Raw genomic sequence first — 25,091 nt, forward strand, 5'->3', positions numbered from 1 at the left:
ATTCTTTACAACTATAAAAAAGGCCCTGCACACCTTTCTATGGCAAGGCCAAAAACCGAGAGTACCTGCTGCTCTGCTCCATTTTAGGAAAGATAACGGTGGGGTAGGCCTCCCAGATATATAGAGCTCTACTACAGAGCAGCCCAATTAAGAGTACTAATCCTGCACGTCAGACAGCAAAAAGAACCCCAATGGATAAGACTAGACAACTATCACATACGACCATTCATTGTAGGGAATGGTTATGGGTACCAGAGGCCCAATTAATGAACAGGGTTAAAAACCACCCCATTCTCGGGACCATATGGGCCATATGGAAGCCAAACAAAGGAATGAAAGGAATTACAACTTGGCCCTCCCCCCCTAGCACACCTATGGTCACCGGGGATTAGGGACGATATCCCAGATCCAGGCAGCTTTGACTCTTGGTACGATGCAGGACTTGAAAGGGCGGGGCAGTTATGGAGGAATAACACATTTATCACCATTCAGGAGTTGGAGGAAGCCCTAGGACTGGATCCACTTTCAGTGTTCCAATACTTAAAGCTCAAAGGAGTCATGACTCGGGAAGACTCGAGGGAAGCTCTACAGAGAGATCTTACTCCGTTTGAGACTATACTGGACATCCGTTCAGGTTCCAAGGGCCTCATATGCGCAATGTATACAGCACTAGTTGAAGTAAACATAACCCCCTCAACCACACTAAAACACAAGTGGGAAACTGATCTCGGCAGTCAACTCTCCCCTAAGACAAGGCTTAAGATATGTAGGAGGACATCGACAACCTCCATCTCGTGTCAGTATAAATTGCACGGCATCAAACTATTATATAGATGGCATTATGACCCACTCAGACTAGCTAGAATGTTCCAAGATGTAAGCCCTCTCTGCTGGCGGGGATGCGGACAGAGGGCGGACTACTGGCATATGTGGTGGGGGTGTAGAGCAGTCCAAGCATATTGGGATGAAGTCCTCAGCTGGATTAAAGAGCTCGAAGAGGAGGAAAGGGAGAAGCAACCACTCATGATCTTATTTGGCCTATAAGAGACGGATGAAACAATGATTAAACTACCTAAAACGACGCACGGCCTCCTCTTAGCAGCAAGGGCATGTCTCACAACCGTGTGGAAAAGGACAAGCCTACCAACGAAAGCGGAGTGGATCAATGTCTCCCGTAACATTTTCAACATGGACAAACTTACAGCAGCCATCCATGGTGACCGCACCTCCATTGATAATGAGTGGTCTGAATTTCGGGCCAAGTACATTACGTAAAACCAAGTGTGCGACAGAATTTGTCTGAACCCCATTGTTTCGAACAGCATGTAATCTCAACCGTGTCGTCTGTTGTCACTCGAGTTCCTGATGTCTCAGTATCTGAATGCATGTAAGAACTCCTCTCGCAGACTTCTATTTAACTTTACTGTTTACCGTATCCGTCAGGGTTGGTGGGTGGGTGGGTGGGTGGGGGGAGGGGTGCGGGGATCAAAACGGGGATATTTGGCATCAAAAGAAATGTAACGCAACTTCTTCACTTTCTTAATCCTTCTCTCTCACTCCTCTCTCCCCATCCCCTTCCTCCCCTCCACCTCCCTCTCTCTCTCTCTCTCTTCTCAGTCTGTAATTGCCTTGTTACTCTGTTACGAATGTATCGATATCCACAATGTCCTGGTTTTAAAAATAAAATCAATTTTAAAAAAATGTAAAAAAAAAAAATGCTGAAACCTATGAACCATTGACTTTTCAAAAAAAATCAATTGCTAATCATTTTTTCATTTGTTTAAGGTCTGGAAGTTTGCAAACAATAAGTCTTAGTCTGGTCCCTAAATTTGAAAATTTGGGGGAATGGTCGAATGGTTCAATTTGAAAAAGGTTGATTTTGGCCAGTGCCATTTGTGCAAAATGAGAAACAAGTTGGGCACAAAGTAGAGCAGATGTGCCTTTTAGTGGTTTGATGCAAATCCGCCCAATTGCGTTTGTTTTTTTTATTATAATTTAATGGAGAAGAGGTGTCTCTGGGCCAAAAATACGTTTATATATCATATGGTGCATTGCAGCACTGTGGCTTTTCAGAAATTAAAAGCTATCATGTTTAGCCCTATGTCTGCAGTTCCCACAATAATCCAGTGGGAGGGGGGATATATATAGAAAAGCCTCAAAATGATATTCAAAGAAGGAAAAGCAGAAGTTTCACATCATGGAAGGGGTTGGGACCCTGCACCATCAATAGTGGTTGGGAATGCTTTGGATTGATCCCTTGTTCTAGACAGCACAATCTGTGTGAACCTCAGAGTTTGGTGGTTTTTATGTCCAGCCTGATGGTCTGGCCAATAAAACCTTTGTGTCTGCCTTCTGTGCACTTGGAGAGTTGGCTAAGGCAATCACATGAGTGAATGTCATAGACCCTTCCTCAAGTCTGCTGGGATTTTGTAGGTTTATTTACACATACTGCTGGAGGATTATGTTTTCCACAAAGCTGTGCAGCTGGATTTTTAGGACCAGGTTGGACCACATTGGGTGGACCTTGCGTCTTGTACCTTAGCACAATGTTCTTCTTTTGGCTGTTGGGTGTCTTTTCTGGGTTGCCCTTCATCTTCCCGCAGCCAGCCTCACTAGATGGACTGGATGTCCTATGCTTGGACTGTTACCGGGCTGGTTTCCTGTCTGCCAGTCTTTTCCTCCTATCATAGCACCTCAAGGTAAGAATCCTCAGTTGGCCAGAAGAGCAGTTCAATACCACATCCCGGACTCGGCTCTTCATCTTTGTAGTTTTCGGTTGCCTCAGTCATGTGACTGTTTTCTGCTGACTGCTCAATTTTGCCATCCGAGCCGTTCAGATGCGCTTGGTTGGGTTCCTAAGCCTTTTGGGTGCCACATCTGTCATTGCTTTCACTCCTGGATTGTGGGTAACTTTCATGGTAAAGGGGGATTCTTCTTTTGGGTCATCACGGTTCAAAGTACTTGGGTGAACAGATCCAGACACTAGCCCTATAAAACTACAAAATAAGAATTGTACTTACCCGATTATTTTGCCATTCCTGACCCAGGTTTTATGCAGCTGGTGCCGCAAGAACTCACTGGCTTCTGGGTTATTAATTAGATTAATCCTCAGATGTCCCGCGTCCTTGGTAGGGGTTTTCGCAGGTCTCCTTCTGCCGCTGTTCACCATTAACTTAAATTGGCCAGAATCCTGCTTCGCTTCATTTCTTCCAGAGGCTTCCGGGTTTCCCAAAACCGGAACTCTTTGAGGAGAGGCTTCTCGGGCATCCCCTGGGGTTGGATGCAGCCTTTTCTGCATATGTGGGGCAGACCAAGACTTACCCGCGTTGTTCCCATAACAGTGGCTGTGCATATTGGATTTGCCCCGTTAATTCACATGGGGACCTTTTTTGTTAACCAGATCTACAAACACCTATAAAGTGACTTTGGAAAGTACTTTCCAGTACGCTGACATTTTTCCTGGGCCCATTTACGTCCCTCCAATTTATACCGAAAGACTAGAATATCAAAGTACGTATTTTTTTAAATCACTGCATGAACCTAGTTTCTTGTAATGTACCAAATTACTTTGTATAACTTACTGTGATTATAGCATCTGAGAGTGAAATAAGACCTTATGGGCATGGCATTACTGTTGTTTTCTCTGCGTTACCATTTGTGAATAACTACTTCACTACCTAGCTTGCATCCTCCCTTGAGTTGAGCCTCACTTCTCAGTTATAGCTGCCACTAGAGAGTTTGGTCTTTCTTTTGGTTGGAAACCCAGTCTCCCTCTCTTAGGGTGGGTTATTTACTTCCCTCACCAGAGGGCTGTGAAAAAAAAAAATCTATTCACCAGTGAAGGCTATCCAAGACAGCACTTTAAAAAATCTCGTTCAAGCTCACAAGATGCAATATTGATCACTTACATAACATACGCTGCAAACTAAATATGTGTCCCATTATTAAGGGGACGCAAAAAAATAACTAATGGAGGTATAACTACTGGAAAGAACTGTTGCGGTGTGATCTGTCGAGCTATGAAATCGGCTCCCTTCAGAGGCAATACTTCCAGCTCTCAACTTATTGGAAGTTGGAAGAGTTAAAGATCACACTGGAAAAATGGTGCAGGTGTTTGCACCGCAGGGTGTTCCCCTGCCTGATTCTGTTGGTCGTTGCTGCTGGAAATTGGACTCCCTCCCGTCACTTAAGACTGAAAGCCTGCACCCACCCCTCGCGATGATGAAGCCTGCGGGGGGATAGGGTGCGCGTGTTTGCGCCGCAGGGTGTCACGAGGCAACGACGGAATATTGTGTGTATTATGAAGAGGCCCTGCTGCCCATAACAATTGACGAACGCTGAAGATTTGGAGGAGACTCTCGCCAGCCCAAAGGAAAAGTGTGAGGTTTTTTTTTCTTAACGAGTCCAAGCCGCGGATTAACAGAGCTAAAATGAGAGGGAGGAGGTTTTCGCCTACTTGCTCCTGCTTCTACTTGCAGTGACTGAAAAGAAAGCTTATATTGTCAGCAGCCCACAGCTCAACACAATCTCGAACTTTATTTGATTTACAATGGAACAGTTTAATATTTCAGAAAATCGGACTAATTTAATTTCCCTTTTGAAACGTGAACCCGTGTACAGATGGTAATCATGTCAATCCCTGCTATGGCTGTAACATCGTTATCTGCAGCCCCCCCAAGTAGTTACAGCCTAACGGAAATTGCTGACTGTAAAGAGGAAAAAAACAAACTACGGCTCGGTATCTGCACAACCCCTTCCTGCACCCAATTTAATAGATTATGCTAGACCCTTGGAAGAAGCCCTACCTGTTCATCAGTGAGATTCATTAGTTTTTGGGTGCATTTAACGCTCCAATCAGCTTGGACTCTTGGGTAGTAAAAGCATTGAACGTGTCACTAAAGCCCCCATTGTCATTGACAAAGCGTGCCCATATGATGATACTGACCCGGAGTGTCTTGATGGTTGCCAGACTTCTAATATGGCTCCTATTGATTTAATATGCTATTAGGGTGGGTGGGGTACCAAGGGGCTTGCTTCTGCCCCGCTCTCCTTTCTGTTGTTGGTCCCGAATTGAAATGTATCATGTCTTCTCACATCCCAATTTCATCTTCCACCATCATGCTCCTTATAGCAAAGACTGCACCTCCAACCCAATGCAGGCAACAATTGCATCATACCCCAGCTGACCTGAAAAGTGAAGTGTCAAGTAAGTGAGGACAGGAATACTGTCTTGCCCAAATTGGTCACCACCGAAGAACCCCTAGGAGTGATTAAACAAACCCCCTGTGCACAAGCCTTTATATGGGCCAACTGATGGCTGAAGGAAAATGCCATACTGAAGCTAGGGGCAATGAGTCCGAGTTTGGGGCTGAGAGGTCAGAAACCATTAATTAGGGGCCTACAAGATGTCCTCCTGCTCACTGGATTACTCTCCCCAATTGAAACAGTGGGTAAGGGAGTAATTAATGGGGCCCACTAGACACCCAAGAAGATGGAAATTGGGCTTCAAACCTTTCAGGGCCAGCCGGATCCTCAGCACCTGCACCCAGCAATGTCTGCAAAGAACACCACAGGGCGATAGGAGCCCTATTATTGGGAACAAAACAGATACTGCGAGCTCCCAAGTGGATAAGCCTTTATATCCCCCTAATAGCTCCCAGTGCCAACAATTCCAACAAGTCCTCGCTCCTTCCCGCTTTTCCTTATCCAACTCAGGAGGAGTGGCCACGAAACCTCTATCCATATTATTAAATTGAGCAGACCAACAGTCGCCAAGCAGGGGCTGGAGGGGTCACTATTTTAAAATAAAGTTCCCAACTTGGCCCCTGAACGCCATGAGCCAAGGGATGCAATCCTAAATAAATGTATATACTGGTTTTGGAATGTGAGCGGTCGCCCCTTTGTAAATCGGGATCGCATTGCCAACTGCTTCAGGATGACCAAGGGGGAAATATCCCCGACTTTGTGAGAATAGACTTTTGGGACAAGGGAACAGCAGAGGACATAATTAGTTTCCATAGGAAATGCTATCCCCCTGGTAATCAGTCCAATTAAACTCATGATCATCCATTGAATTATACTCCTAGGTGGCCTGGCCCCTTAGGGGCAAATGCAATCCCAGTGGGTTAAAGGACCCAGGATGATTCCCCAGATTACAGATCCCGATGCAAAATGTTGCCCCAGAGACTGCTTACCTGATTGATCCTCCGGATATGTACTTACATTTTTCAGGACTAAAAAGACTGGGTCTTAGGGACATCGTATTCTATGTAATTTAATTTTGTTATGAATGGAATATGTCCTTTAACATATTTGTGATTTTATTTAATTAAAACTTTTATGGCTCTAAGCCAAAATAAAGTTATGAAGGATCATGCTACAAGTTGAAGGAATAGCATATACATGATTGCTCTGATCATGTTGAAAGACAGGAATGAAAGATGCTCTTAATATTTGTATAATATATAGGCAAAGATTTAAGATACATTTGCCATCCCTTTTGGTGCATTATCCACTGGGGAAAAGTTTAATGTGAATTTGGATTGTTTATCACTTGAAAGCAGGAAAGAAAAAGTAAGGAGGAAAGAAATGGATGGAAAGATGAAAGTAAAGTATAAAGGGAGAAAAAGTTGATGGAAACTGAAATGACTGAAAAGGAAAGATGTACATGAAGAAATGAAGGAAGAATGAAGGGAAAGGTGAGTCACTGAAAGAAATATCCAAAAATGAAAGATAACACCATAGAAAATAGGAAGCAAAGGTAGGAAAGAAATTAACAAAATAAAGAACAAAAAAAGGAATGGATATTAAAAAGAAAAAGTGAGAAAGGAATAGGAAGATCGAAAGAAAGAACTATGTAGAAGGTCAAAATACCATTGAAAAATGGCAACGTGTCAATTTCAGAATTGCTTCTATGTAGATCAGAGTTGTAAAACGTTTGTTCATACTTTGTAACAGGAGTCAGCCTGATTGGAGAAGCGGGAAAGATGGCTGCTGCTAGGAGCCAGTGAGTTCAATATTCGGGCCATTTAACAGTGTGTTGGTGTTCTCCAAGGTGTCTCTGAGGAGTTCTTCAACGTACTTCAAATGCTTTAAAAAAATCTGTGACAGTATCACTTAAGGCAGAACGTTTTCCTCTTACAGGAAAGGCAGTAGGGTGTGGCTGTCCAGGTATTACACAGCAAAACCACCAAGCCCACGTCGTGGAGTCCATGTCGTGGGGGGGAATTTAAGTGTTACAAAAATTACAGCAGGCTCTGCAGTCAACGAGACAGCAAACCTCTTTCAAGCAACGACAACAGGTGGTGGCAGACATCCAAAGCAGCGACAACAGATTTGAGGCAGCGAGGAAGATGCACGTTCAGAGCCGATTGAAAAGGAAGTGCACATTCGCGCAGAGAAAGCAGGTAGGCTGAAAGCAGAGAGGATATTAAGGTGCTCTCGTCTCAGTGCGGCTCCGCATCTAACTATTCAAGTAACCCGCTCCAAAGCCGTCCTTCACCGCCATCCTTGCCACAGGGCATGGGCGTGTACACCTCCACAAGCACCTGGGCCTCTGGCTACTTCAAATCTCCTCCACAGACAAAGTCTGTCTGGGCTTTCTTGGTATGTTGCAAGATAAACACCAGACACCTGAAGGAAATCTACCAATAACCAAGTCCACTGGACGAAATTAAATCCATTCGGGAATTGTGTTTTTTTTGTTTTTTAATGTCGAGAAACTACATGAATTGGGTGGGGAGGGAATTTGGCTAATTCTTTAAAAGCGGGACTTAATCTAGATTTTAAAAAACCATGCCAATTCCAGGGATGCATTTTCTAATATCCACACTGTGCTACAAGCACATTAACGCTATAATCTGCAACAAGCGCACGGCTGCCTAAATATGGCGCTGTGGCATTACCCCACCTGTGCAGCAAAATAACTTGCTTGTATTTAACACTGAGGTGGGGCCCCACCCAGTGCTATATATGGAAATGATTAACTGCAGTGGAATCCCACCAGCGAAGGGTGTACGGCGGGGCCTGCGTATCCGGTAGACGGCCAACTGGAGAATTTTCTAAGCCCACCCCCCATAAAAAAGCATTTCCATTTCAGGAGTGCAATTAGTAATTAACGTATGGAAAATAACCCAAGAGAGGATTGTTTCAAATGACATTGCACGCAAAGTATAAAGGGTGCACACCTTTTAAACCTACAAAGTATTGCTCAAATATTTTCTGCGGCGTGCACTCCTAAAAGATATTCTAATGTATCCTGACAAGACGTTCAAGTGATCTAGCGGGTAAGTCTCTCGACTTTCTTTCATCCTGAAGAGCGTGTTCAAATCCTGGCTTCCGCAACACCAAAAGCAAGTTAAAAACATTAAAACACTTGAAGGTCCAAAATGATGGTCCCGAATCAGAGATCCGGGGTGACATTTTGCTGGATCAAAGGACCATGATAATCCAGTCCAATCGTCAGCGCTGGGCCCACCCAAAATGTACTGGCCGAACCAGCACGTGTGGGGGATGCATGCTAAGGGGTATCCCAATGTTGGCAACAGGGCTGCCATCCAAACTGGTTTTTCACTGCAATACAAACTTTGCAACAAGTCTCCCCTTCAAACTGGCCAACAATCACTCTTGAAAATAGGTAACAATGTTAACATTTGAAACTAAGGAACACCCCCATCATCCAACCTGCCAAATAAGTCAATTTCGGGTTAACAATGGCTTAAGGGGAACAAAAAACGAGGATGGGGAGAGAATATCTGCAAAAAAACCCTTACTTCGGAAAGCAGAACTACAGATAAGCAGCGTATCAGCTACATTTACTCCTTAAAAAGGCAAATACTAGAAAAATAGGAAACCACTGTCGCATAGGAGCCTGCCCCACCCCCACTTCCACTCCCTCCGTGCCACTGTAATGTTCACATCACTAGTATCAGCTGAGCAGTACCACAACAAGGAGACGATTTGAAAAGCCTGATTTGAAGAGGAAATTGTTCAAATCGGTCTTTCAAACGTGAAAAGTATTAAGGATTACAAAATGTTAGCTTTAGAGTAAAAGTATATTTCAATATGCCTTACAAAAATAACTCCCATTAGTTATGGGAATTACGTTTTAACCCCCAGCATAACTGGGGAGAAAAGGGCATGCACATACTTCAAAAAAAAATCTCCTGCAGCCCCATCAGCGAGAGCATTCGGTTCACTCCCCCAAGCAGAGCTATGCCCACTCATTAATGAGCCCTCCCTTGGAGCACTGTGCCCATTGGTGAATGAGCAATCCCCTACACGTGTGTGCCCTTCCTTTTAGCGAAGCGCTATTCAGGCCATTCATCACGGAGCGTTGCATACTCCCCTCATGAATGGAATCTTAACTTGGAGTACTACTCTAGACCTCACCTGGAGCAATGCACCCAGTCATCAGCACGGCCTTTCCCTAGAGTGCTGGCTTCTCTCTTTCATAAGACAGGTCCTATAATGCACCCACTCAAAGCCCCAACTAGGAGCACTGTGTAGATTGGTCATGGAAGAGACCTTCCATGGAATAGCATGTCCGCAAAAATAAATCCTCAGCTGCGTGCTACATCCACACATTGACAAGATTTCTCCCGGAGTATTGTGCGTTGTTAATTAGATGTTTCCAGGGGGACTGTGCCCACTTTCATCCAGGCCTTAATCGAAGTATTGGGCCCTCTAAAAAATATGTAAACCAGCGTGATGTTTCCACTCACAAAAGAGGGACCATTACGCCTGTGAGGTTTCAAGAAACTTCACCCCTAGTACCGTGCCTGCATAATAGCAAAAACTCACATCGAGTACGATGCCTTTTAAAGAAACGTTGCCTGCAGTATTGTGCCTGCGCATTAGTACGATGTTCTGCTTACTCCTTGCAGGTGTAACCTGAAGTGCTCTACTAACTCAATGAAACCACACCGGTAACTGTGTACCCATACATTAGTAAGATCATAGGACAGTGCAAGTTCATTACTAACATCTCAACTGGGGTTTGGTGCCTTCTCACTATCAAGACCTTGGTTGGAGTGTTGGTCCCTTCTGTTAGGGAGACCCATACTAATCTAGTGCGTTTCTGCTCACTAATCAGAGCACAGTAACCATGTGAGGTATAATGAACGAGAAGGCACAGAAACCTCTTCTGGTGTAGTGTGTCCATTCAGAGAAAGTGTTCCACCTCTTAGTAAGAGCTCACGTGCTGTGCCCACTCATGGCAGAGCTCCCACCTGGTGCGTTTCCTCACCGGCAGTGGTGTGCCCATACATTAATCAAGATCTGCAATGCCTTCACATTGGAAATCTCTTGCCTGGGGTATTGTGCCCACTCGCTGAATTTCGGCTGCTGCAAGGAGCCTGCTCATTAGTAAGAGCAGGCCTGGTGTTGTGCCTAAGCTACACTGGACTGTACCATAAAACGAAAAATATCACCGAATATATGGAAGAAATCCACAGAAAACCAGGCTCGCACATGAGCGCCTTTAACTCGTGCATGGTACAAATCCCAGAAACATGGCAGTCAGAACTAGGCTTGTGTTCCCGAAAAACAATGGTGTACACTGAGAAGTCAGGATTTTACAAAGAAAATCGACCGAAAGCAAAGGCGTTTAAATCGGTTCGAATGGCCAGAAGTTTAAAAGTGGATAGGTTTGTTTTAAAAGGCACAGATGTAACATTTGCAGCCAAAGGCCTGTGTAGCATAACGCCCTCCTGTTGCTTCTTGTCCCCCCTCGCGCCTCATGGGCGATTTCTGCAGTAAGGGAGGCAGGCATCTGGTTATCCCAGCAGTAGTGCTAAGGTTAGCACTAACACGCCTTGGGAGTCTACGAGGCGGTCGAAGCAAACGAAGGATGAATGCAACACCACAATAAAGAATGCAAGAGTAATGTCACCACTGAGAGAAAAACGGGAGCAGTCCCTCTGCAAAGAAAGGCCCAAATGCAAGAGAACTGCCACTTCTAGCCTGCGCTAGTGCCGGGGCTCCAGGACTAGGCAAGAGCTATCATTTTGGAAGCTATACTTATACTCCCTTCCTTTGGATCTCTCAGGGGGATATTCACAAGTGCGAGCGCTAGCAGTGAGGTTGGGTGCACCCAGGGATTAAAGGACGAGGTCAGGCCCCTCCCCCACGAGCAGCAGTCACAACAAGAGCCTCGCAGCCATCACCTGCTCGAAGCCTGCCCGACAATACCTGCCCGTAACTGGAAACCGTACAAAGTCTCAGCAGACTATTTGTTCAGGGCCTTAATTACACACTCTTGCCTCACCAGTAAGTCAAGATTACTGCCCACCACAGTCGGCACACCCAACACACCCTGAGCCCTTCAGAGGCCCAGATAACCACAGAAGAGCGCGCAGACCTATCTCAGAGTCGGGTCTGGAGACAAGCATGTAAGGTGGAGGGGGCAGGGGGGGGAAGAGCTACAGCAAACGCAGCTTGAAAGGCTAGCGATTCAAAGCGCACATGTACAGCCACAGAACGAAAAATATTGCCGTTAGAAGATTAGTGACTCGCAAAATGGGCGCAGTCGCTGGGGCACCCCGAGACTCGCGGGCCCCTTTCATTTGAAAAAGTGGAAAGGCCGAGCCACCGTCCCTGGACAGAGGGCAGCAAGCTGTGCCCCTTGCTCTTCCCGTACAAACACCTTTCTGGGCTGCGTAAAAGTCCATCCGTGGTCTATAGATCGAGGGCAGCTGTGCCGACTCTGAATTGCCAGACAATGGCCCTTAACAGCGACACAGGCCTGGGAAGGACCTGGGGCAGGATTACTGGATTGAAATCCTCAGAAATAGTGAAGTAGTCGAACTCAAATTACATACTCACGGGCGGCAGAATATTGCTAATTTAAGATCGGTTGGTGAACATTTGTCTTTCAGCGAAGGTTAATCGCGAGACCCTGGAAAATAACCCACGAGAGGAGCGTTTCATTTGCTATAATGTTGCAATCAAACTTTAAACGGTGCAAGTTTTTAAACCGGAGGTTAAATAGGTCTGCAGATCACTGGCACCCTGACCTGAGGTTGGTGGTTAAGTGACTCGACTCCGGTTCTAGCTTCGTGGGTTAGATTCCCGTCACGGCAAGGTGCAGGTCAAAAACACAGAAACCATTGGGAACATTTAAGCAGGGCAAGAACACTGAAATGCGCGAGAACGCAAGTAGATTTTGCGGATCCCAGATACGAGAAAATCCGGCACAATTACCATCACTGGGTTTAAATGCCAGTCTGAAGTTATTGTCCAGGGACACTCACACAGCCGGAAATGAAGTTGCATGCAGGATTGTCCTGAAAAGTGGCTTGATAAAAGAAGAGTTTAAGGGAACTAGTACGCCACTAGCGATCTCTTGGCGCAGCCAAAGATCAAGAGTTTCTACTGACAGGACGTGCTCCGGGCAGATGAAGTCTCAGTTTAAGCGACAAGCATCATCACTATTCCTGACGGACAGCAGAGGGGCAAAAACGTTTCTAGTAACGAGGAAGGCCCACTGCAAGTAGATGTCGTGCCAGTGACACAGCGAGGTATGAGGTGTTCCTCAGCCTGTCATTAAGGAAGGTGAAAGGAGCGCATGGGGTTTACATAAAGTAAACAGTGCACACCTGCTCCCTGAAACTTAGCACTTTGCCCAGGGTAATGAGTAGAGTCCTCAAGAAGCACACTGACAGAGAAAGAAGCGAGGATTGGAGGGGGAGGCACACATACACTGATACTTTCAAAATGTGAAAATTGAGAGAGCAGTGGTATGAGTGAGTATCCCATTACGTTTCTGCGTCAGACTGCAGTTCATCCACAATGATTTAGCGCAGTTAGATTTCCTCCCACGTGGCCCACTGTGATGATGTTCCTAGCTGTTCCTACAGAGGTTTTCCCCTGGACCGACTTCTCTCCATTGTTGAATTGGTGCCCGATCCTGTAGGCTCCCCTCTGGGCACAGATTTCTTCCCCCCCCTGCCCCAGTCATGAACCACCTAAAAACAGAGACACAAGCAGTCCATGTATTGCAAAACTACTTGCATAAACACAACATCAAAGCTATCTTGCATTTTCCATCTTTCTCCACCAGCCAAGATCAGCCCCCTCCTCCCACCCCTCCTCTCTTTAAGATCCACCAGAGCAGCAAGAGACAATTCAACTAGTAGTGGAGCTCAGCATAAAACCCAATAACCCAACACACTGGGTCGGTAGGTGACCGACTCAGGGGGTACAGTATTACCCCGACAAGGAAGGACAAGGGCTTCCCTATGTGCCAGGCTTAGGACAGGAAGGATTGTTTCTAGGATATGAACTTCATCTCACAGGGAGTGGACGTTTGTCTGTGCTACAGGGGCTAAGTGTGCAAAAAGGCAATGTGCGTTTGTGAGAAAGACAGGCCTAAGGCCAGGAAAAGTGTCAGAGTAAGGATGGTGTTACAAGCAGGGTTTCCTCGCTCGAAAGTCTCAAGAATGAAGGCTGCACAATGGGCGTGTGAAGTGCTTTAAGTGGCTTTCGAAATCAAAAGGGTGCAGGTATCTTGGAGGGGACATGGGCTAGCAGGCAGTTTATTTAAGGGCTGCCGATCCGCGCCAAGGATCCCTTTGCAGCGATCCTCATACCCCACACCCGGGGGCAAGGGTTTTGACACCTGCATCTCTTAGCTAAAAGGATGTAGGAAAGATGGCAGTGCAACACATTTTCTACCTTAATTGTGGCGCCAACAACTGAGAGGCATCCCTTTAACTAAGATGTAGGGATCATCACCTTCACAACACGTGTGAAAGGGTGATGATCCCTGCATATCTTAGTTAAAGGGATGCTCGATGGGGGTTGGCGCTAGACCTTCTCTACCTTAATGGCGGCACGGTCCCCAGCCAAGCATCCCTTTAACTAAGAGATGCAGCGATCGCTGCATCTCCTGGTTAAAAGGGATGCCTGCTGGTGGCCAATAACAATTAAGGAGGACAAGGTGAGGGAGCTCGAAGCCAAGTTCTATTTGTTATCCAGCCTGAAGCTCCTGCACATGAGCAAGAGCCAGGCTCTGAATGTCCTATAGGGCAATGTCCGAACCAAAAACACAAAATGCTAGTGTAGCCACTTTTTTGTCCCATGTGGGGCAGTTTGAGAAGTTACTTCACCATTCGGCTAGTAGTTCAGTGTTACTGAATAAATACTCTTTCAAATGCACAATTTGCATCACATTTTATCAAAAACCTCTCCCTTGGGTACTACTCAAACAGTGTCACAAAAGGAATAAATTACCATTTGAAACTGTGCGCCGCTTTTTCATTGGTGCCCGAAACAATTTTATGCACCAGTCTTACTCTGACGACAGCTTGAGGCTTTAGAAAAAAGAAAAAAAAAAGTTTTGGCTTCGAGCAGACTCATCAGCTGAGGCTACCAGGGATCTTTAGGGAGCCCAGTCTCGTATTTTTCAGAGATCCCTCCTCCCACAGATAGACCCCGGCCCACTTAAAGCCCTTCATGAAATGGCTCGGTGAGACGTCTCCTAGGCCAACTGCTATTGGTGAGAAGGCCTGATCTGAGGCACTCCGAGTCCTCTGCAGGCAGTTCTAGAAAAGCCATAAGATGAGCAGGAAACGTGCAATCTTTGTCAGGAGGAAGCCTTCAGCCACAAAAACCACTTCCCATATAGTAGAAACCAGTGGACGGAACCACACAGACAGCCGCGGAACAGCTAAACCACACAGCACCAGCTAAAGGGATGCAATATCAGAAGAGGCTGCACTGCAGCTAAACCACCCAGTAACAGTGCATCTGAACCAAACGGCGCAGGGCACAATGCAGCAGAGACACAACACTGCAGTCGGTGTTTGTGAAATATAGCGCAGTTTACCAGAGCAGCATTCGCAGTGCAGTTAAACCACAGTACCAGCTACTGTGCTGGTAAGCCAGAGAGTACTAGCGTCGGTGCAGGGAAAATGCACAGCGCCAGTTACAGTGCTGGTTAAACACATCAACGCTAACAATGCAGATTTCAGAATAACTGAAAACCATCATTAGAAACGATAGCAACTATTCCTTGGATCACCAACGATCATTGGTGAATACTTGCCGTAGGACCTGGCAGCACCAACTGCCCACACATTTGCAACAAAAGGAACTCTAGGAGCCATAAGGACTAGGAGCCGATGCAATATCTGAGAGCCAAAAAAGTATCTCATCAACTGCCCGCCAAGCACCAATTTCAAGCCCATGCACGTGCCATCTACACTGTTCCAAGCACCAGCAAGTTCATAGCCAGCACCTCTCTGAACTTACAGCACTTCTAAGTTGCCTCATCTACATTCCCTCAATTATGCACAATCCTAAATTATCTTCTCCACCCCCACGTTCCATTGGCCCCTCAGCCAGTCAATCGGCACATAGTGGCTGCACATCTCCGTCAGTCCGGTTAGGCTGCGTGACCTCCGAGCCCAAGAGTCAGCCTGCAGACCGACTCAGCAACAATCGCCCGTTGGTCAGTTTGAACACCTCCGTGTTCCCAGTAGGCATGTTATGGTTATTCTGCAAAACCTCAGCATCCAGAAGTCAGACGGGAAAATTCTGCCTCATACCAACATCAGCCTTTAGGCCTCAGCAGCAGCATCATCATCATCATCATCATCATGATGGCACCGCCAGTCTGTGGGCCTGAGAAGAAGCATCGCTCTGTCAGTCCGCTCATCTCAGCAACGCAAATGGATGAACCGTCGCGCAGTTCTGAAATTGAGGGGTCTGAGTTTCGCTGGTGAGGAAATGCAAGATAGTTTTGTTGTATTGAGGTGTGCAGTTCAGAAGTACCTGAGAAGTGTGCATGGATATGTTTCTAGGTGGTTCGGATCAAGAATACTAGGGATGCAATGGTTGAGATTGAGATTTTTTTATTAAGAAATTCGTTCGAGAAATGTAGCATTCCAACGTTTGATGTGTGAGGGGAGGGGGTGTTCAATGGTCATGTCTTGGTGGCTAAGTTGGTATGCATATTATGTTGGAACACAGAACTTGAGTAAATTAGTGCAGGGAGCAATCAACAGAAGATTGCGCTTGTTCCTGAAAAAGGTGCAGGTGGGGAGACTGAGTGCTCCAATTCCAGAACCATATACCATTTTTTCCAAAACTACGCCTCAATTACCATCTAAAGCTCTTTCCTCTGGGAAAAATTTCCAACTAAAAAAGAAAAATTCAGAGGTGGTAAAAAAAAAAATCCAAAAACGTAAAGAAAACTGAAGTTGGTGCACCAACAAGTTCGAAGCAATTTTTTAACATGCTTACTCTTCCTAACAAGCACAGTCAGCAAACGGCCTGTGCTATTAAAAAAAAGTATACGCAACTAAGTCAAATGCGCAAACTAAAACTTGACTCCTTAACTGGAAATCCTGTACCTCCAGTTTCTTATGCACCATTGGACAATTTGGTCCACGCAGTCCAAAATTATGAAAAACAACATGTGAGTTTGGAAGTGCATCATCCCTCACTGGCTGCTGAACCCAGCGACAAACAAACCCCAGTGCAAAGAACTGAGGTTTTGACCGCTGAGCGCTCCACATTAAAAGAACCAAGATCGTCTCAATTTTGTACTTCGACTGAACACGAACAGGAGGTGCTGGCGAATTGTCGTTCAGTAATTAGGATGGAAGTTGATGCGTATATGAGCAGATTTACCTCGTTATCGATACTAAAAAGGGCCCTCACTTGCACCACTCAGCTCCGATACTCCATCCATTCAGCGACCTGGATCTAAACCTTTGGTCTCATTCAAGTGTGATAACACCAAGAAAGTGGCAGTCTCGCCCTCTTCCTTGTCTATTCATGATGCTGAAATTGCTTCTTTGCTGACATCTTTACGCCCTCTTGCAAGCAATCTACCTTGCTCTACAACAACAACCTCCTTCAGTAATCCACCCGTTAAATCAATTCTGAAGACAAAAGTGGGTAAGGAGAAAAACATTGCCTTAGTGCTGGGTTGTTGTCCAGCACCATATCCACAATATGTGCTAAACCGTCACAGTATCCTACAGGTGTTTTCTGATATTTCACTGTTGCAGGACATCAAAACTTCAGATATAGCGCAGGTAGAGTTCTTTAATGATAACTCAGTAAGTACGGCGTGTCATTGGCTGACATCCAGAGTTGTCAGAAATCTTATATGGGAGGTGAAGGATCAACTCCTAGCTTTGGGTTTCATACTTCTATTGGGTCCAACAAACTCCTCTGATGGATCCCTCAGGGCGGAAGCATGGACCAACTCAGCCATAAGCGAACTCAACAAGGGCACAGACGCTATAGAGGGATACTCAAAAGATGATGTGACCTCTAAATGCTGTTGTAATTGTGACTCCAGAAGTTAACTCTCGTACAAGGTTAAGAATGAACGTACTATTACCCTTGCCTCTTGGAACACTCGAGGTTTTAGTCATTTGCTAAACACACTAGACACTAAATAATTACAATGTGACTATTACAAGAAACGTGGCTTACAAGCGTTCCCTCTTGGGACAATCATGCCATACACTTTTTACCAGCACTACAAGGCGAAAAGGGGCGTCTGATGGCTGGTCTTTTGACGGCCTCGAAATTAAGTTCTAATACTAGTATAATTTTTTCCTACGCCCCAAATTCTTTTGCCCAACTAACTTATCTCAATAGAGTCAACTTTGTACGCCATAGTCAACTTATACTGGAGTCCCAAGAGCATTGCAATCAGAGGTTTTTGGTTGATGTTTCCACGATGTTGGACTTTATTGTATTTATCCCAAAAATACAGTATACAATTGTTGCTGGTGATCTCAATCTCCACTGTTTTTCTGCTAATTATGTTATAGGAGATTCGAGACGCAGATTGTGGGAACAACTTATGCATTCCAGAGGCTTTTGTATGATGAATGGAGTAAATTTGACATTAGTGATTCTGCTCATACGTGGCAACAAGGTGCTGCAAAAGCCACAATTGATTATATCTATGTGGATGACAAGTTGTATTCGAAAATCCATTCCTTTAACTTAGAAACCAATCCAAATAGTGACCAGTGTTTGCCCACTATTAACTGGTTGACCAATGTGCCTTCTACTAAATGTAACACATTGGCAAATTTGGGTCAAATAACTGTTACTAATCAGTTAAATCGTATAATCTGGAATGAAAACAAACTAAATGACTTAAATAATTCCTTGCAAGCTGCCTTTTGTCACTCACGTGAAAAAACATCCTCCACTGTTGTCCCCTATTATGATCTCATACAACATTTTGCAGATAATAGGGTGCGTAAAAATCAGACCTTTAGAGGCTCACATGTCTGATGTGGAAGCGAAAATCACAAAAACTGAATTTCGGTTCCAAAAAAGAGGCCTTGAAGCTCCCATTAAGCATCAGGTTTACAGTTCTCACTCAAGTTAAAACCTCATATAGAAATTGGCGAAGACACCATCGCAGTAGACTATTCCAACGAGACGGAGAACTAATGCTGCAAAGCATCCGCGACCATAACACGGCTCAAATTTGGAAAGCTTTAACTAATGCCATATCCCCTGTGCATTATATGTTGCAACTGCAGAGTGTGCCGGAAGCAAGTTGGATTAGCCATTTCTCTAAAGTTTACGCTGGTCCGCTCAATTCCGAATCAACTCTTAGCACTTTTCCCCATAAACGGTTTCATATCACCATCTCTAAATCTGACATATTGCACTTAATCAACAAAATAAGTCAGTCTAGAGCTCCCGGTCCTGACGGGCTGTCCAATAAAACTTTCAAACAACATCCAGTAATATGGTCATCAATTCTACATCAAATTTATGAACATATTAATGAAACTCAAGAGATTCCTGCATCTTGGAAACACTCGTTGATTGTTCCAATCCATAAAAAAGGTGATCGGAGTCTCCCAGAGAACTACAGACCCATTGCCTTACTAGATGCCCCTGGGAAACTTTATAGCCGTATCATTCTACAAGAATTGAACAAATGGACCATTAATGAGCTCAAAAGAGATCCGTTTCAAACCGGCTTTGTTGCTGGCTTAGGGACATCAGTGAATTTGATCACCCTGAACATGCTAAAGTCTAAATATGCAGAAGTTAATCAACCATTGTATATGGCCTTTATAGATTTTCGTCTAGCATTTGACTGGGTCGACAGAACATTGCTCTTTCAGAAACTGCAGAAGTATGGTTGTCCTCTATCATTATTAACCATAATTAAAAAACTACATACAAAAACATCTATTCAAGTAAGACTATCTCTCGATGGATTACTATCTGCGCACATCGAGACATTGAGAGGCTTGAAACAAGGGTGCATTCTGGCGTCCACTTTGTTTAATCTATTCATTCTAGATATAGGTGTCTCTTTTGAACAAGTAGTATCCGATTCACCAAAACTAGGACCTCAAAAGATCATATGGCTCCTTTACGCCGATGATCTTGTTCTTATTTCTCAAACTCCTAAAGGGCTACAAGAATTATTGAACAAACTAGACATTTATACCTGTATTAACAACCTGATCATTAATGTGGACAAGACACAGATAGTAGTATGTCAAAAAAAAGACATACAAAATTGGTGGATTTCCAGTGGTATTTGCAGAAAGCCCCTTTAAAGATTGTACCCTTTTATAAATATCTAGGGTTACCATTTTCTGGCACTGTGAAAAATCAAATTTATAATGATACCTTGAAAGCAAAATCCATGACTCTTATATCTCAAGTAAAAATAATCTTGCATAAGTACGGTAAATTTACCTCAGCTCATGTTGTCACTTTCTTTAAATCAAAAAGTTGTCCCAATCCTACCTTATGGAGCTGAAACATTGCTTCCACAATCAAGAATTTATTGGGACAGACATGAAGGGAATTTTTGGAAAGCAGTTTTTTGTCTACCTACGTGTACTCCTATGTGTATGTTAAGGTATGAATTGGGCCTCATCTCTTTATCTGCACTAGTTCTTTGGAAGTTCTGTAACTTTTACCGTAAATGTCTGTTGGGAATTAACACCATGAATTTGTTGGTCCCAATTGCAATGTACATCTGCTCATCCAACAATGTGTTTCCCAAAAAATGGGTGAAAGACATTTTGAAAGTATTAGTAAATGATGACATTTCCATTGACTTGCTACTTACTAACCCTGATCAAGCAAAAAAAAGAATATACTGGCATGACTGCATTGTAACACAAGAACTTTGTTCAAATTATGTGGATTTTGATTTAAATCTCTTTCCACATAAGAAGTTCAAACAAATGGCCAATTACCTTCTAAAGTCTCCATCGCATTATGTGCTTGCAGAAATGTTAAAAATGCGCCTGAACCTTCACCCGACAAATCAAATTTTGGCAAGACGTGGTCTAATTTCAAAAAATGAAAGTTTCTGTCGCTTCTGCAAAGACTGTAAACAACTAGAGTCATTAGCTCATATAGTGGTTGATTGCCCGGCTTTGAATGGCTTACGCGAACACTACTTTCGCAATTTGTTGCAATTAAACTGCGATCGTTCTTCAAATGAAATATGGAGCTTATTAATGACGAGCAATCGAACTGCCATTCATATCGCTCTTACGCAGTTCATAGAAACAGTCATGCCTTGCAACCCTTCTTTTATGTTTAATCAATAATTTTATGAATTTTTAAGATATAGGTTCTTTTTCTTTAATCTATGCTTAGCTAATAGTTGTTAAATCATTTTTGTGAAAATCGAGAATTTGATTTCAATATTGGTTAAACTTGTTATGTCTATCTATGTATATTTTTAATGAAAAAGATTATCAATTGATACAAATTATGTAAAAAGTATTTAATCATGTATGTTGTAATGAATAATGTTTTGAAAGGTTGAATTTCTTCAGCCAACCAAAATAAATAAAAAAAAATCAACAGACCTCGATTAGTATTTAGAGCATCAATCCAGTGAGGCAGTGCCAACGTCTATGTTTTTGGAGCATCCCGGGTAGTGTATTTGTGAGAAGTTGCAAGGCCCTGCAAAGGGCTTGTGTTAGAATGGACAGCAGGCAGAGCCTACATTTAAATCACACAAATAAAGATGGTGGAAGAGACACGAGCATGCACGAGTGGGTACCAAAACAACAATGGAGTGAAGTTGCTTCAGAGAGACAGCTCAGCAGGCATACTGCAGGAGGAGCAAAATTACACCGGAACACTCATGTGATTAATTGCAGTCGACCGCATGGGAGCAGAATACTATAAGACAGAAAGAGAAAGTTACCATAGTTACTTCAGCCCTCCTAGACCATATTCCCCCCACCTACATACTCGAGGGAGTTTTTGAGGGGGTAATGGGGGGGGTGGGAGTTCCGACTTGCAGAGATGAGATCGGAGCATTTTGGGGCAAAGCAAAAAACAATCTCAATTCTGATTGGTCACGTGTGCACGCACAAGGCCCTGCCCCTCCAGGCGCAGCCCCCAACCTCACCCCACCAGTCCTTTCCCATTGTCTAGGCCGTATCTGAGTCAGGACTAATATAGTGGGGAAGTTGGGTGTCCATGTGAAAGAAGAGTGACTGGACTAGGAGTACGTTAGTCACTACAGTGAGTAATTATTATTTCTTCCATGTCCCGTCACTTCTCATCCATAATTGTTGGAAGCCTTCCAGCACTTACATACTGAAGGGGTAGAAGTCCTGACACTAGCTGACCAAACACGTTCTGCAGGACTGCTTGGACAAAGCGAGCGTCCCCTCGATAACTGGAGTCCAAGCAGAAGTGCAGAGAGAAAAGGGAAGCCAAGACCTAAATGGCAACTCTTGCAATGACCTCCACCGGAACATGTTTCGGAATAGCCACCAAGGCCACCTTGGATCGAATGGCATGAGCGTGGAGGCTTTGTTGGCCGCAGTCGCTGGGACCTGCAATACTTCGTGATACAAGAGACTACCCAGTGGGCAATGGTTGCTTTAGAAGCACCCAACCCATGCAAGTTGCCAATGTAGAGAACGAAGAGCCTGCTGGAATAACTTGGTTCTATCCAGGAAGAATTTCAGTGCTAGATTGCGGAGCATCCTTTTCCCCTCGGAAGAAGGGTTAGAAAAGAAACGCTATTAGTGAAATGTCCCAATTAATGTGGAAATCATACGAGACCTTGACAAGAAAAGTATGGAGAGTATGCAGCACCTACATTTTTTAAATGAAATTTTGCGTTAACAAAAAGGGCATGCAGCCCACCAACTGTGCAGGCTGAGGGGATAGGGACTAAAAAGACTTTCAGGTCACCAAGCTCAGGTCTTCTGTGGCATAGTTTATTTGCAAAGGGTGCGAGGACAATATTGAGGTCCCAGACAGAGTGAGGACTACTCAAGCAGAAACAGGCACCACAGTCTCAAGTGTTGCTTCACAATCACATTAAATACAGGAAAGTATTGTCCTTGCATATATCTGTAGGCCGCAATTGCTGAGATGGGTACGGCAATCCTCCCGATAAAACCAAATCGTAAACGAAGGCGAGCACAGAATCTAATCCACAAAACAATGGAATGGACTTGTCTGTCAAGACAGTAGTGAAAAAGCTTGCCCATTTTCCTTTGTTCCAAATCCTCATGCAAGGACAACGTGCTGCCATGATGTTCTCCATGCTCTTCCGAGACAAGCCCAAATGCCCCAGATTAATTTCTTTAGGAACCTGGCTTACAACTGAAGAGAGCGAAATAATGAATGCCATGCCATCCCACCGAGATAAGATCACCCAGCCTTTGGGACAGCCGGTCCAGAGGAAGCCGGTCAATGAGCTTCAGGCCCCAAAAACAGAAACTCACTTGCCAAACTGGTGCCACCAGGATTATCGAGCAGACCCTGACTCTTAACTTCCAGATTACCCTGTGTATGGGGTCAATTTGAGCAAAATAAAAACGGCGCCATCTCCTACCAAGAAAATTGACAGGCCATGCTAAAAAAAAAAATTCTGGTTGCTCCCCCGCCAGCCAGGACGGAAAGACGGTATTGCCAAGGAGCCACCAATGTAGCCACGGAAAGGATACCAGTCTCCCCACCTCGCAAACAGGTCCTGAATCACTTCCAAATTGAGCCTTCCCTCTTCAACTCAAGTCTGCAATCTGTTGAGGGCATCTGCTTTAGAGTTCACATCTCCAGGAAAGCGTAAGGCCTGCACATGAATGTTCTGTTGAAGGACCCATTCCCACAGTTCGACCACCAGTGCCACAAGCTGCAGAGATCTGGACCCACCCTGCTTGTTCAGGTAAAAATCGCAGTGGCGTGGTCCATATGAAACTGGATGCAGGAGCTTTCAAAACACTGAAGATGGCCTCAGGTTACGGAATATTGATATGCAATGTGGAATACCAAAAATCTTCTACCCTAAGGTCTTCCACGGTAGCTCATCACACTAGAAAGGAGTTTGCACTTTAGGTCCATCAAGGGAGGGGTATCCAAAAAGCACAACACCGTCTTGAGGTTGGACCGGTTGCTCCACCATCTCAGATCAAGCTGACAAAGACAATGTGATATGGAGCACAGCTGACTGTTGAGAACCGACTGATGCCAAATAGAGCTAGGTCCGCCTTTAAGGTTGCATAACGCACAGAAAGGACGCAGGAGGCCACAAGGCTCAGCAGTCTCTGGAAGCACCCTGCCACGGGCAAAGAGTTGGTCAGAAAAAGGGAACCCGTTGAAAGGGTTGTGACAAATCAACTTCCGGGGCACTGGTGGTCCAGGGATGAAAATCGGTTTCTAAACTATCAATCAGCCCCAAACCTCTAGTACATCAGAAAGGATCCGAACAGATTGGAAACCCCCTTGTCCAATTTTGGTAACATGGACGGAACTGCAGGCTTATCTCTGAAAGGTTGTGTATTGTTGGTTAGTTTCACCACAGCGAAAATACAATTACCCAATGAAAAGAGGGACTGTCCAGGTCAAGGGTGTATACAAATATCTACTTTATTATTATCACAACAGACAGTTCTAGCATACTAAAAAAAATACAACCCAGTCTGTAAACTAATGCAGAGGACAAACAGTTTAAAAGAAGGAAAAGGGATGTACTTTGGTTACTAACAGGAGGCTAGTCGGTATAGTAATTAATAGCAATAGTTCAAGGATACTGGATTTGAACACGAAGGGAGCAATGGGAACGTCACAAGGGGCCTTCAGAGAAGGCTCACGGGTACAGAACCACAATGTACCTTGTGCTGTAGAAGTTATTGGTGCTCGACAGGGTCAAGTCAGTTTCAGGGCACTTTGCAGCTTCTGCAACAGAGTTCAAGACAGGAGACAGCTGCCGGCAGCAGGCAGTTCGGCGAGCAAAGCTGGACTGACAGCTGGTGGCTGGCCTACACGGCAGCTCAGGATCAGGAATCAGTGTCTCAGTGCTGGTCGGCGGTTCTGAAGCACTGGTCAGTGTCTCAGACGGCTTTAGCAACTGCGGCTTAACAGTCAGCAATGCAGTCGGTTGCAGCTCGAGGGGCTCAACTGCTTCGAAAATGTCCTTTAAGGCGGACACATCGGTAGATGCTAGTCGATCCATTCCTCCTAGCTTCTTCACTGGGCTCGTGTCATCCGTTAAGGCAGACAGCCCAAAGCGGAGGAGTGTGTTGCAGGCAGCTGCCTCGTCATTGGTTTGCTTCAGAGACTCTCCGGCACTACCCACCTAAGAAGCTTGCTGCAGAACCTGCCAGGGCATGCTGTGTGCTGGTTCTGGAGCTGCTGTTCACTGGGAGAGGTTTTGTGGGGAGAGGGGGATCTTGCTTCCCTATTGGAGGTCTTGGCCTTCTTTCACTGGCAGAAGATGCAAGGCAGACTGTACCTTCAGCCTGGGTCCAATGAGTTCTTTCTTCTGGTAAAACCTTCAGATCTGCCAAAAGAGTGGCACGGCACTTTTAAAAACCAAATGGACCACACAGGTTGGTGTAGGCCAAGCCCACTTTAATGAACCAATCCTGGGTCCCGACCGTATGCTTGGAGGTCATAACCAGAGTGCTTTGCATCAAAAAGGTAAAGGGGTAAAAACATGTAATATTAAGTCCCACCCATCTTCCTGTCTGTTGTGGATCAAAGGGTCCCTCTGGTTAACAGATCTCTTTGGTTTCTGATTAAAGAAGCAGGTCTCCCTTGAAACTGCGGCAAGACCAGACTTCCTGGCTCTGTCAAACTACATACTCATA

General features: G+C 44.8%; 1 protein-coding gene across 6 annotated transcripts in view; it reads right to left on the minus strand.

The window, feature by feature from the left end:
* Positions 1-25,091, minus strand: part of ARHGEF12 (Rho guanine nucleotide exchange factor 12) — a 1,284,704-nt gene that overhangs the window by 1,200,571 nt on the left and 59,042 nt on the right. The gene's annotated exons all lie outside the window — the stretch shown is intronic.

Source organism: Ambystoma mexicanum, chromosome 9 (assembly GCF_040938575.1).
Source record: "Ambystoma mexicanum isolate Mex_15411 chromosome 9, UKY_AmexF1_1, whole genome shotgun sequence".
In the NCBI taxonomy this organism is placed as follows: domain Eukaryota; kingdom Metazoa; phylum Chordata; class Amphibia; order Caudata; family Ambystomatidae; genus Ambystoma; species Ambystoma mexicanum.